The 13,704-nt window shown below is 31.0% G+C and overlaps 1 long non-coding RNA gene across 1 annotated transcript; it reads right to left on the reverse strand.

The window, feature by feature from the left end:
* Window positions 1-11,316: 11,316 nt before the first annotated feature.
* LOC106122512 (uncharacterized) lies at window positions 11,317-13,530 on the reverse strand. The gene is made up of 2 exons (XR_001228112.1): window positions 13,383-13,530; window positions 11,317-11,947 (listed from the first exon to the last, which is right to left on the reverse strand). It is a non-coding gene; the product is annotated as an uncharacterized LOC106122512 (long non-coding RNA).
* Window positions 13,531-13,704: the final 174 nt, after the last annotated feature.

Genomic DNA, 13,704 nt, shown 5'->3' on the forward strand with positions numbered 1-13,704 from the left:
TCTTCTTCGTATTCTTCTTCTTCTTCGTATTCTTCGTATTCTTCGTATTCTTCGTATTCTTCGTATTCTTCGTATTCTTCGTATTCTTCGTATTCTTCGTATTCTTCGTATTCTTCTTATTCTTCTTCTTCGTATTCTTCTTCGTATTCTTCTTCGTATTCTTCTTCTTCTTCTTCTTCTTCGTATTCTTCTTCTTCTTCTTCTTCTTCGTATTCTTCGTATTCTTCGTATTCTTCTCCTTCGTATTCTTCTTCTTCTTCTTCGTATTCTTCTTCTTCTTCTTCGTATTCTTCTTCTTCTTCTTCGTATTCTTCTTCTTCTTCTTCTTCTTCTTCGTATTCTTCTTCTTCTTCTTCGTATTCTTCTTCTTCTTCTTCGTATTCTTCTTCTTCTTCTTCGTATTCTTCTTCTTCTACTTCGTATTCTACTTCGTATTCTTCTTCGTATTCTTCTGCGTATTCTTCTTCTTCGTATTCTTCTTCCTCGTATTCTTCTTCGTATTCTTCTGCGTATTCTTCTGCGTATTCTTCTTCGTATTCTTCTTCGTATTCTTCTTCGTATTCTTCGTATTCTTCTTCTTTTTCTTCGTATTCTTCTTTTTCTTCGTATTCTTCTTCTTCGTATTCTTCTTCGTATTCTTCTTCTTCTTCTTCGTATTCTTCTGCGTATTCTTCTTCGTATTCTTCTGCGCATACTTCTGCGTATTCTTCTTCGCATTCTTCTTCTTCGCATTCTTCTTCTTCGCATTCTTCTTCTTCGTATTCTTCTTCTTCGTATTCTTCTTCTTCGTATTCTTCTTCTTCGTATTCTTCTTCTTCGTATTCTTCTTCTGCGTATTCTTCTGCGTATTCTTCTGCGTATTCTTCTGCGTATTCTTCTCCGTATTCTTCTTCGTATTCTTCTGCGTATTCTTCGGCGTATTTTTCTGCGTATTCTTCTGCGTACTCTTCTGCGTATTCTTCTTCGTATTCTTCTTCGTATTCTTCTGCGTATTCTTCTGCGTATTCTTCTGCGTATTCTTCTTCGTATTCTTCTGCGTATTCTTCTGCGTATTCTTCTGCGTATTCTTCTGCGTATTCTTCTGCGTATTCTACGGCGTATTCTTCTGCGTATTTTTTTTAAAGTTTTCAGTAATTCTTTCCATTTATAAAGATTTTCTCGAATTTAGCTGTAATTGTAGTACTCACTGAATCTGTAATTATAGATTAACTATGTTCAAAATGATTTTCATATTTAATTATTAATATTTTGAAAGAAAACTTACTTGTTTGCATTCTGAAATCACCTTCCTTGTCGATATCGAATATTAGCATTTTTCTATTGAATTTGTATGTACAAGTTCCTATCATTGGACAATCTACGATTACTTTTATAGCTGATTGGTCACGGAGTTGTCTATGAATAAAATGAAGTTTTAGCAGATTTTTTCTCTTTTTCTTAAGCATACGTAGCTCTGGCAATCTTAATATTTACCTGAACTCAAAAACTCTACACCTCCTTCCGCCGCGTATTTGTAAATACGGTAACATGAATCTGAAATTATTTTGTTCCGCCCACATTGTGATGCTTTCGAAATTCATGGGATCCATTCGTGGGACACCGATTTCTGGAATAATAATAATAATAATAAAAAAACTTTATTGTACATTTAACAAATCTGGTTCATTATAACCTTGGCTCCTTAACTAGGTTTCCCTGTATTAAAGGAGACAATGACCTCCTATCTCCTCCTCCTCCTTAAGAAGGAATAAATAGAACAATAAACTAGCAAGAAGATATTTAAGAATTTAAATCTAGAAAATTTTGTATAAAAAATTCGGAAAGGAAGTAAAACGATTAAACGATAATGTCCTTACATTAGACGGTAATCAAGCCATCTACGTAAATTCGAAAAACCTATTTTAAACTTCTTAATTTAATTCTCATAGTTTAATTAGATTTAGAAGCCTGAATTGGAAACAAATAAAGCCGCAATTACCGCCTCCACATCGAATCTGCACCATTCCCGGGTAAGATTATTACAATTGTAGACGATTAGTGTAAATCGACATTGCGTGCTCCTAATCAATCAGTCTGTCAATTAAAACTTTACTCGAATAAGAAACAATGGTCTCACACTATCTTAAACATCTGTACAAAAAATCTTTAAATAGTGGAATCTCTCTTGTTCTTTAAAAAATATGACGATATTAATAGATTTTAACAGTAATTTATAATTAACAATATTTGGTAGTTGCTATGTTATATGTAATTAAAATATTGTTTAAAAACCCACAAGTTTAGATTTATATTTAAGAATCCACGATTTGTTTGTCATCTCTTTTTCTATACGCTTAGTTATATATAGCAAAAAAATATATACGTGTCTGTACCCTTAGCAGGATACAATTAAAATTCATTAAGAAAATAAATATGACATTATTCTATAAGAACGATAATCATTGACTCACCTATGATAGAGAACAAATGTCTTTGCTAACTGAGTCAAAGGTCTGACACGAAGAAATGTATATTAATCGTGTAATCAAAGCATGATATCATCTATTGCATTGTGTCGTCACCAATTGGCTATGAAATATCATCATCATGATAATGGTCGTTTAGTTTTAAGATTGTTTAAATATGCCTCCGCCTTAATATTCATATATCGCCTTCGCCCTAATATCAGACACATATAATATTTTATCTATTTAACCTGTGTAAAGATCTCTTTTATCTTTATAATATCTAGCAAATTCAGATAAGTTTATAAACATTCTAAATATTAAGCACTTAACAAAAAAAAATAGGAATTTATAATGCCTTTAGAAGATATTATTTTGGAAGATATCTTGTGTAACTTTATTTATTTTAAATATGAATTAGTTTCATATACATTACGAGTATATCAACAATATTTTAAACTCAAAATGTTCCTAGTACAAGACAACGTAGTCTAGTCTATACTCGTCTTATTTTTCTCCTTCTTTTGTTACTTACTTTTAAATATTGAAATGACACAATCTTCTGTGTCTGACCTATGTCGGCTGACATGCTAAATGGTGTTTAGGTAAGCCCCGATGATGTAACACATCACACTGGTTTGTTTTCAAACGTGACGCCACTTGAAGGCCGTTGTACTTGTAACACAACTTTACGGAATTGCATACTAATTTACCAACTAAATGCTTTAAATCTTTGCATTTTTATAGGTTAAGTTTTTTTAAATCTGTTAAAGAATAGTTTTTATAATAGTATGCAAGTAAAAAAGTTTTGAGCAACAAAACAGTCTGGTACTATAATACTTGGAGGTACTTATTGATCTCCTTGTTATTTTAAAGAGAAATGTCAAAAAATGTTCTCCCAGTGGAAACCCACATTAGATTGAATAATTGTGTAAACATGGAATATCGTGTAATGAGAGCTACGTATTTAATCCACATGCTTGTGGCAGACCACAAGAAGAACAATTTGTAGACGTATTTAAAATATTTTTATAGGAATTTAACCTTGCACTTTACTTATCTACTACCTTACTTACTACCTTTGTTGTTTATACTTGTAAAACAGTGTTTTAATTATATTTCATAATCTTAACTGAAGATAGAATGCAATTATTGCAAATCCTTCACCTCAATATCACACGCATGTGCGATATTTTATAATGGTCGGCTATGTCGCGAACAGTTTCTTTTATAAGAGCTATGAGGTAACTACATTCCAGTAGATAAGATAACAGGAACAACTGGTCCCCTTCAGTGAGGTGAGGGGACGCATAACACACAGAAGTGATCTTCACATAATGATGTTGTTACCTCTGTTTTCAATTATATATAATAAAGAATACATTGCGTTTTAAATTTATACTATTTACCTATACACTAAATGTGTCCCACTCTTAAAATTACCACATAATGGGTATAATTAGAGTAGGAAAAATATAAAAAATATAAGATATTCCGAATTCAAATTATACAGCAAACAAAGACGTTGAATATAATTGTATAAAAATCTTCAATTGAACTTATTCCAATCTCTGTAGGAATTACGTGAGAAATAATTCTAATATCAAATAGTTTAAAATAGATAAAATAATTACCTTAAAATGTTTTTCATGCTTAGATATGTAAATCATATTTATCGATCAAAACAATTAGGAATTTTAATCCTAATTAGTTGTTTCGATAAAATTTTGATAGAAATATGTTTGACTGGCCGCTAATATGAGATTAAACATGCGGCTATCGTGATCCTGAATTAAGTTATCAATAATAGAAATAAAAAAAAACATCTATCATCAAAAAATCATTGTAATAGATAGCCTTTTGAGATTAAATAGTTAATCTTTTTATTTACCATGTTTGTGGGTTACACATTTCTTCATAAAATCTATTCTATGTGAATAAATGCTAATGTTTGTATGAATTGATCGATTGTTCTATGGATGTTTGTTAGAAGGAATCTGGGTGAAATTCGGCATAGATGTAGAAAATAGGCTGGAAGAACACATAGGCTACTAATTGCGTTTTTTTTTAATTCCGCGCGAATGATATCGCGGGTGACATCTAGTAATAATATGTTTTACAAAATCATATTATCACAATCTTAGGGGGACTTCATTACTCAGCAGTAATGACTACTATTACTCACGAAGTAATAGATTGATGTATTATAAAAACTTGTTTACATTCTCAGTATGTACGTTAGTTTTTAATTAATTACATTACAAAATTGTTTACATTTAATGACTTCTTTATAAATTAATAGGATTAGAATCTTTTAATAAATATGTTATCAATCTTAGAACCAATTGAACATTCAAAATATTCCAATGAGATGTTTGATTGTGTAGTTAAAAGTAATCGGTTTACAATCTATTAGCTAACCGTTGGTTTCTGAGATTAAAATCTCTGTATAAATCATATCGGCATCGCTGATGTTATGTTTGACAGTAGAGAGATAATAATATGTTTTAAACAGTCTCAGAAACCCACGGTTAGTCACACAGCGTCATGGCTTTATGTCACTATTGTGTAGCACACGTTACACAACTTTATTCTTGATTAATAACTTTTTCTAAATGATCCATGTCGCATAATACGTGCGGCTTTACCCGGCCTGTATAATCTCATGTAAGTCTTGAATGTAGGCAATATTTTGTGTCAAGTAGAGACACTGAAGATAAAAACATTCGCCTCGCAAGATGTACCTTATCCTATGATTGCATTATTAACCGGGGGCTTCTAAGATCAAATCCCCGTGAAAAACCAAGTTATCTCTGTATTGTCAACGACAATGTCGTCGGTGATGATATGTTTTATACACAGATTTTGGTCTCAGGAACCCACGTTAAGTGGTTATTTAATACATAATAATGTAGTCACCGGGTATAGTAAAATAATATAGTCGCCTATATGTGTGTCGACTCCGTCTTTGTTCTTTAAGACAAAACATGTCTTCTTGAAATATAGACTTTATTTAGGTCAAGTGAGTACATTTTTTAAAGAATGAAATCGAGCCTAGTAACTCCTTTAAAAGCCCTTTTAACTATAATATTACAGATAGTGAATACATAGGATTTTTCACTATTTGTAATATAATGGTATTAATATTACTTAAAAGAAGATCCTAAGTCAAAAACAAGGAAATGCGACAATTGTCGCCATTAAAGATGCTAAGAGAATGCTAATAATTGTTGTAATTAACGACAAAACGAATACGAACTGTTTTAATCGTAGTCAGTGGGCAATTTAACTATGATTTTAAATATCGTTGACGAATTTATATGCATATATGAGATAATTGTTAAATATCACAGGATGTTTCTTGCGGTAAACTTGTGAGCGAATATTTAGGGTGAAACAAATTCCTTTTTCAACCCTCAGCCATTGAACTGCGGAAGTTTAAGTGATGAAAGGGTTAAAAAATGGGGTTGCAAAAGCTGCACAATTCACTCCGAAGTATGTGTCGTTAATATTCTATATAAAATAGAGAAAAAAATTTATTCTCTAATCTTAAGATAAACTGTTATAAGCTGAAGCTAATTTCATGTATTTTGTCTAAAATCGAAATAAAATATGAATAATTCTGTTAAACAAAAGCTATCATAGTTAGTAACATTGGCCAAATATAATTTACAGGGTATTTTTATCTCTGAAATATCTTTTTTTTATTAATTAGAATGTTATTAATATCTTAACATTTTGGGTTTTATCATTTTTCTGAGATTTCTTTTTATATGCGACGGCACGAAATATTGCAAGTTGTAGATGGCGCTATAGTTTCCAGTGTCGCCATCTTTAGGTAGCTTAATAAATTAACAAAAGACCAAGGAAAGCGGAAAAGCGACGTCTCTAGACTTACTGAATGTTTCCTAAAGAGGGCGCTGATTTATTTTACTTTAATTTGCAACAAATTTATTTTTTACATTCACACGAATTTAAACTAACATTATGAAAGGATTCTATTGAAAAATATGCATTATAGATCCTTGTTTTATAAATTGGCTTAGGACTTTATCAACCAATAATTAAATGCGTATTCGGTTGCAAGTAAGAAAACTCTGCGTTGGATGTGCTTTTCCCTTTTTTTATATGATGCTTCAATACCTGTGGCGTAATTTTAGAGTGAGTTCCAAAAAATTTGCAAAAGAAACCGATATCTAATAAAAGTTTCCTTTGCTACATATTTCCTGAACAAGAGTTGATGCCGCGGTGGCCGCAGGCTCTAGTGCGGGGCACGCAAATACCCAAACACGCACTCGCAAAACATTTCCTGGTTACAAACTGTATATAGAGTCCATCCTTGTTATATTCTGTGGACAATTAATTTAGAGTTCTAGTAATGGCTTGTGGCGTACAGCAAATAAATTTCAATTCATCTCATTTGACAGTTTTCTATAGCCCTTAATAAGTTAAAATTATATATTTAGATTGTAAACAATAAATGAAGTCCAAGTTCGGATATTAGTATTAATTTTATTTCAAAAAAAATCCGGTGTTATTTCGTAGTGGACAAAACAATCTATTACTTGTAGTAATTTTACTAAAATATTGTAGATGTCGCTGCAAAATTCGATGGAACTATTTTGGGCCTCTGTGTTTCACTTATCCTTCAAGTGTTATAATTATGGATTCCCTACATCTTTGTTACCTTCAAGGACGTTGTGAAATATTGGTTGCGAGGTCTGTCATATTTATCATACAATCCCACGCAATGATATTGCCAAGATTGCCGAACTCAAGCAAAATTACTATACTTTAATAGATTGACGAAAATAGTTCAATAGCATAGACTCTATGCCATAGAGTCATAGTGAGTGGTGTAGCTTTAGTAATTTACATTCCTACCTACATTATCCTTCCTTAGCCATGTATATTTTAATAATTTCAAAATTATTAATATGGTATTGTCCTTATTCAGATTTTTCACTTAAGGGTCATAACAAGAGTTGTGTATGGTTTGGTTCGAGTTCTCAGCACACAGCTACTGCAGACATAATTATGTATTTTAAATTTTCTTAGAAGTCATCATGGTTTCCATTTGACCATGCAACTAGTGGTGGAAAAATCCTGACTAATTGTAAACTCCCATACACCTATGTAATATTTGCGTTCCTGAAATGTGTAAAAATCGTTACATTCTAATTATCTTAGTAAATACAGTTTTTTTTTTGTTCAAACACTATTCGAGTTATTGTTATTTCGCATTATTTTTTATTAAAAACCTAATTTAAAACAAGTTAATTATTAGATCATAATTGTAAATTACTTCGACAGTAAAATTATTATTAATTGCATTCAAGTGCATCTTGGAAATCAACTTACGACGAAAACTTTGTTTTCAACATGTAACCTAATAATTAAAAATACAAATAGCAATTTCAAATCACTGAGTTATTTTTACTTTTATTTTAGATTAAAAAGAGTGTCATCTTCGTAATTTTTATCAAAGGCATTTCCTGTCAATTAAATTAATCTATAATTTAGATAATCATATAATTTACGATAATGATAATAACACAAAGAAATATCGCTTTTATCTTAAACGCGGTTTTTCTTTATTAATATATATCATTTAATACGTATTATATCATAACCCACATTTACGTTCAAGCCTATATCTAGATTCATCGATTTCAGATCACAAAAATCAAAACATAATAATCTTTAATGCTTCTAAAACTGTGACGTGATAGCAACAACTTTGTGATTTTAGGAAATACCCATAAAGTGCAACTGCACTACTCAGAACCAAAAAAAAGTGGAGAAAACGTAGTTTATTTACGTCATAAATTGTTCAAGGTCATCTTGTATAAAGTAGAGATCTACTAATAATGTTTTATGATAATATTTTCAAAAAATTATCTTAATTATAACATTATTATATTACTCTTGACCTTAATTGAATCCGTAAAGTATACGTAACTTTTATATTAAAATTTTCTACTAATGTTTGTTTTTGTTTACAGGTACAATGATTAACGCAAAAGGTTTGAATCACATTTTTAATAGCTAAGTATCTTCGTTAACATTACAATATCTAACATTGAAGTCTTATAATAAGTAATTAGATAAATCCATAGTTTAATTCATCTCAATGTAAATTTTTAATCAAAGATCTTAATGCTGATTATATCTTATAAGAAATTATTATATTATCCATGTTTATTATTTTTACTCTACTCTTTTCTAATTTCGTAAACGTCAAAGTTTTAATATCCATATCTTTAGTATAGGTTTTTTAACGTAGTATTATAGCGTACCACAGTAAAGAAATGTGTACGTTTATAGTTCATAGTAGGTGGGCACAAAGCGGCTAATATACGAGTACCTCTCTGGTGGAACTGCCCGGCGGGGTTGCGCGCGCATCATTTTCAGGGCGCAGGATCCACCCTCGTCAAGTACTATGAACGTACAGACAAACATTTCAAGAATTTTATAAATTATTTTTGAATGGTATATTTTATCTCATATCTACGTAATAATATTTACCTAGCGATGAAAATAACGAAGATGTAGCTGTCATGTAAATAAAATTTCGTCGTTTATATGTGATTTTTATAATAAAAAAATGTGAAATACTTTCACTTTCCATTACAAATATTATAAACACTTCACTATTTCAGTTCTATATTAAAATAGGGATACATTACACAATGGGTTTTTTTTCAATTGAAGTATGTTAGAGGATGTCGTGTCTGGTCGATTAGGTACTCTTCACGTAGTTGAAGCGCCGATAGAGGTAGCGACGTCAGGGCACATCGGTTCCGCCGGCGCTAGAGGCAGCGGGTGACCAGCCCTTGTTCCGAATATATCATATTGCAATTTCAAAGCTATATTTATATCGATCAAGTGTCTCACGCAGCTCTTCAGGTAAGTGGACATAATAGTACAATAAGCACTGCAACGCTTTTCCACTCGGAATATTCTAGTAGTTACGTTTGATAGCCATTACGTAGCCGGCAAATATATCAATTATAAAACAATTACGTTTCAAAAATCGATCGTATAAATGCTTATCATCATTATAATCAGTATAGATATCATTTTCATGCATTGTTTTAATGTAACTTACCTGTTTGTATTGACCGACTCCATTTTTCACGTTGCTTCAGATTGATTTGTGAATCTTGTGTGTACTTATTTGTCGTAATATGAATCACCTAGTTTATTTATCGATTAATGTTATACTAATCTGAAATGTCGAGGACCTGTTTGACCACGATGGCCCTAATCTAGGTGGATATTAAAGGATTAGTGTTGGTGTAGACTACACATTAGTTTAGGGCTGACGTAAATGTAAAATAAGATACGGTTGTGAAATTCTATAATCTTTTATCTATTGAGCATCTGCAACTTTTATTTGTAGATATGATACGTTTGCCTACATTCGATATTTTTACGTAATTTGAATGTAATCTCATTATTAGTAAACAATATTGGAAACTAGTACTATGTAAACTATGGCTAGTGACAACGGTACGGTTGTTTATGAAAATAATTCAGAGAGAAATAAATTTTGTCACCGGCCAGCTAAAACATTGAGCTTCATTCGAGAAAAGTCATTGTACCTAATTACCGCTACGTTATATTTGGATGTGAGTCAAACTGGGCCGCCCATTGCGCCAATTGAAGCTCAGGACAGTTCCGCCCCCGTTCAAAGACATATTACTGTCATCATGAATTTTTATTTATATTTTAACCAAAAAAAATTGTAACTTTTATATGTGGTTGAGTTAAATTTAAATTCAATCACAATCCTTTTAAAGTTATATATTTTATCAAAACTGTTCACATGCCAATATTCTGTTTCATTTCTGTTTATATGATACTTATTATATTAAATCATCTATTTAATGTTTTCGGTACCACCAAATAGAGTTTAGGACCATATATTTCGATTTCAAATATCAACACAAAACATTACCTTAAGTCAACTTCAGTTGAGATGTTATTACGATTATTATTTAAATAAATTGATGGAATATCCATCCATCATTTATGTTTTTTTTCACGTTTGACAAACAGATTTATTAATTTTAAATGTGACTTACATTAAAGTAATGGCAGTATAATTAAATTGCCATGCTTGTCTTGAACCCGACAACCGGCTAAATAAACACAAATTTAATAATAGTAATTACTCCGACTATTTTGATTCCGTTGTTATTGTGAGTCACAAAGTTGATTTGTTATTCAAAAATAGATGCCAACCAAAAACTAAAGGAAAACTATAAGGATATAAAATAGTTTAGTTTTTTAAATACTCTAGATTTCAAATAGCTCATTATTTAAAAAAAAAATATTAAAGAAAGCCTTCACATGTTTAAAAAAATATTCAATTAAAAAAAACAATTTCTCCTTTTTTTATTTATTTCCATGTGGGATGGGATATATGTAACTTTTAAATAATTATAGCTATGGTAATACAAACAATCTGAATTTAGATAGTTAATAAACTCGTTAATTTTGTTTTCATCATAAGCAAATATTATTAGTGCTCCACATAAGTATAAATACATACTCATCTATTTAATGCTTCCTAACCTACGTCAGACTTGTTTTCTATTGACGCAATCGGACATAAATTTTTTAATAGAAGATATTTAGCGGCATGTCTTATAACTCTTATGTGAACACAGATAAAAAACTTACAGGTTTAATACTTAGTGTCAACAGTAATGGAATTTGTTTGTTTACAACCACATTTACCAACATTGTTCATTTGCCTTTTACCTTGTTGTATGTTGTTTCTTCTTTAAAATCTTCCTAATCGGTTATCGTTTTTTAGTCTGTTTTAATGTCTAATAATATAGGTTTATGATTAAAAAAAACATTATTTAAATATTGTTTATTGTATAAGTATTTTTAATCCTTTCTGTTTGCAATACTTAAGAAATAAAACGTTTTGCAAACATGACTTACTACAACTTTAAAATATCACATCATCTACATTAATTTTAATAATTATTTACACGAGTAACTGTTAGCTACAGAATAAAATAGTACTATAGTCTACAAACTTTTTCAAAACCTTATTTATTAACATAAATTTATTCATAAATAACAACTGCTTGGACCTGTACAGTCAACCGTCTTCCTGGTATTCCACTAATCTTGTCGTTTCACATATGACGTTCAACGTATTTTCTTTCTATAAAGTATTTTTATACGATTGTCCGTGTTCCGACAAGATGGCACATTGCCATAAGAAAGTTATTTCAACATCTTTCTATTAGGCCGGATCATGATTTATCCTATTCTTTGTTGGAAGAAGTTTCCAGTCTGCTTCGTTTGAGGTGGTGGGGTTGCTGGTATTTCATGCTGAGGTTTCAGTAGCCAGGGGTTTTCTGTTGCCTGTGGACTTCCATCTTTCTTCTGACCGGCGTCAGATGGCGTCAGTTGGAAATGAGGCAGCTGCGTCTTGGGGCACACAGGCGGTCTTTCGGACATCGGCTGCATGGTTCCTGAATAAATAAATGCACATTTGAATTCACGATTGGGTAGTTTGCGTCAAATCTAAGTTATTCGCATATACAAAGTACACAAGATCCACGTAGTACGACCCTTTAATTTAAATAGTTTAAAGTGTTAATAAACATGTTTGTTTATACGTTCAAAGGTATAATATTATTTTCATATATTTATTCAATTGTTTTTGGGGAGATTTGTCTATTGGGTACATTTCGGTGTAATCGATCAGTTATTAATTTCCTATTAATTAGTTATCATAAATAGGAATTCCTATTAATTAGTTTATGATTTTTTATTATCGATGTACCGATAGTGGATGAGATCGATAACTTCCTCGTATCCGAATTTATGCAATATACACAAATATTTTTAGCACTAATTTACACGAAAAAACTAATTATGATTAATAGGATACAGATTAAATAGACATCCGGAATCTAAAACTGATATTTTAACCAAATTATCTAGATAAGAGCATTTATCGTGTAAATAAAAAAATATTGTGCAAATGACAAAATTGTGGGATACATTGATATATGTAGAAGCCATCGAGATATGCTCCAGTGAATACTGATTGATGCCCCACTCTCGGAATATGTGCGCAGTGTTGACAAGGACGAATCAATTACTTTGATTTATGTTAGTTATTCACGATAAACTTACTATTTTATATAGCTTACTCATGTTTTCTACTAATACATACTTTTAATCTCCTCTTAGTTTCTCGTCATCATCATCATCCTCAGTAGTTTACTCGTCAAATTTTAAAAATGCAGTATGATACAATTGTGTTAATATTTACTGGAAAGTGATGATTTCATTCAATATCAAAAATATGACCTATCCTGCTCAAAACTCGCTATATATTTTGTGTTGCTATTACTATGGGATTCAAAAGTCAGTTTTATATAAAACAAATTGATATTTTAGATTTTTCGGAGGTTTAATATTTTAGTATAAAAGTTTTCACCATGGAAACCCACATTTTGTACTAATTTTGAAATAATCACTAGTGTACTTTAGTTGTATTGCTATTTTATGGGCAAAGAGACTAACAACCACACTAGATATTTGACTGAAACATGCAAAATTGACGTTGACACGAAACAGACGTATAAATATAAAACGATACTATAATATAGTTCCGTATCAAACTATTATTTAAGTATGTAAATAGGATGAAAGATGTCAAATTCCATCGCTTTTAATTCCATTATTATGAAAATTTCACTACTACTTAAATTTATTTTAACAATTTTAGTATGTTTACATTTTTGTTTCGAATAAGCAATATCACTGGGATTTTATTTACCTACCATATATGATAAATCGTAATTGAAATTATTTTAATAGATTTAATAACCAAAAACAATCGAATATTAAATTAATTAATTAGTACGGGGAGTTGTTATAAAGTATAACACTTACTTTGATAATCCAAATTAAGGTTTTCCAAACGTGAACTGATAGCCTGAACACCGTTTACAAACATTTGATAATTAAACTTTTCACTTAGTTGTGCGCACGAGCAACGCGTTTCACGAACGATCGCGTATTGTGTCACTTCCAGTCTACAGATACGCTTTATACCCGCTGAATCACATTTGGCAAGAGCGTTGTCGACGTCACGTCAGGGCAGCGCTGACGCGGTGTTGAGCGTTGACGCCAGTGCGTAACGCTACACGGTCCATAGGCTACTTACGTCTACGTAAAAACCTAACCGACTTTCTTAACGATAAAACGATCTATT

This window comes from Papilio xuthus, unplaced genomic scaffold, assembly GCF_000836235.2.
Source record: "Papilio xuthus unplaced genomic scaffold, Pxut_1.1 DF826923.1, whole genome shotgun sequence".
Taxonomy (NCBI): domain Eukaryota; kingdom Metazoa; phylum Arthropoda; class Insecta; order Lepidoptera; family Papilionidae; genus Papilio; species Papilio xuthus.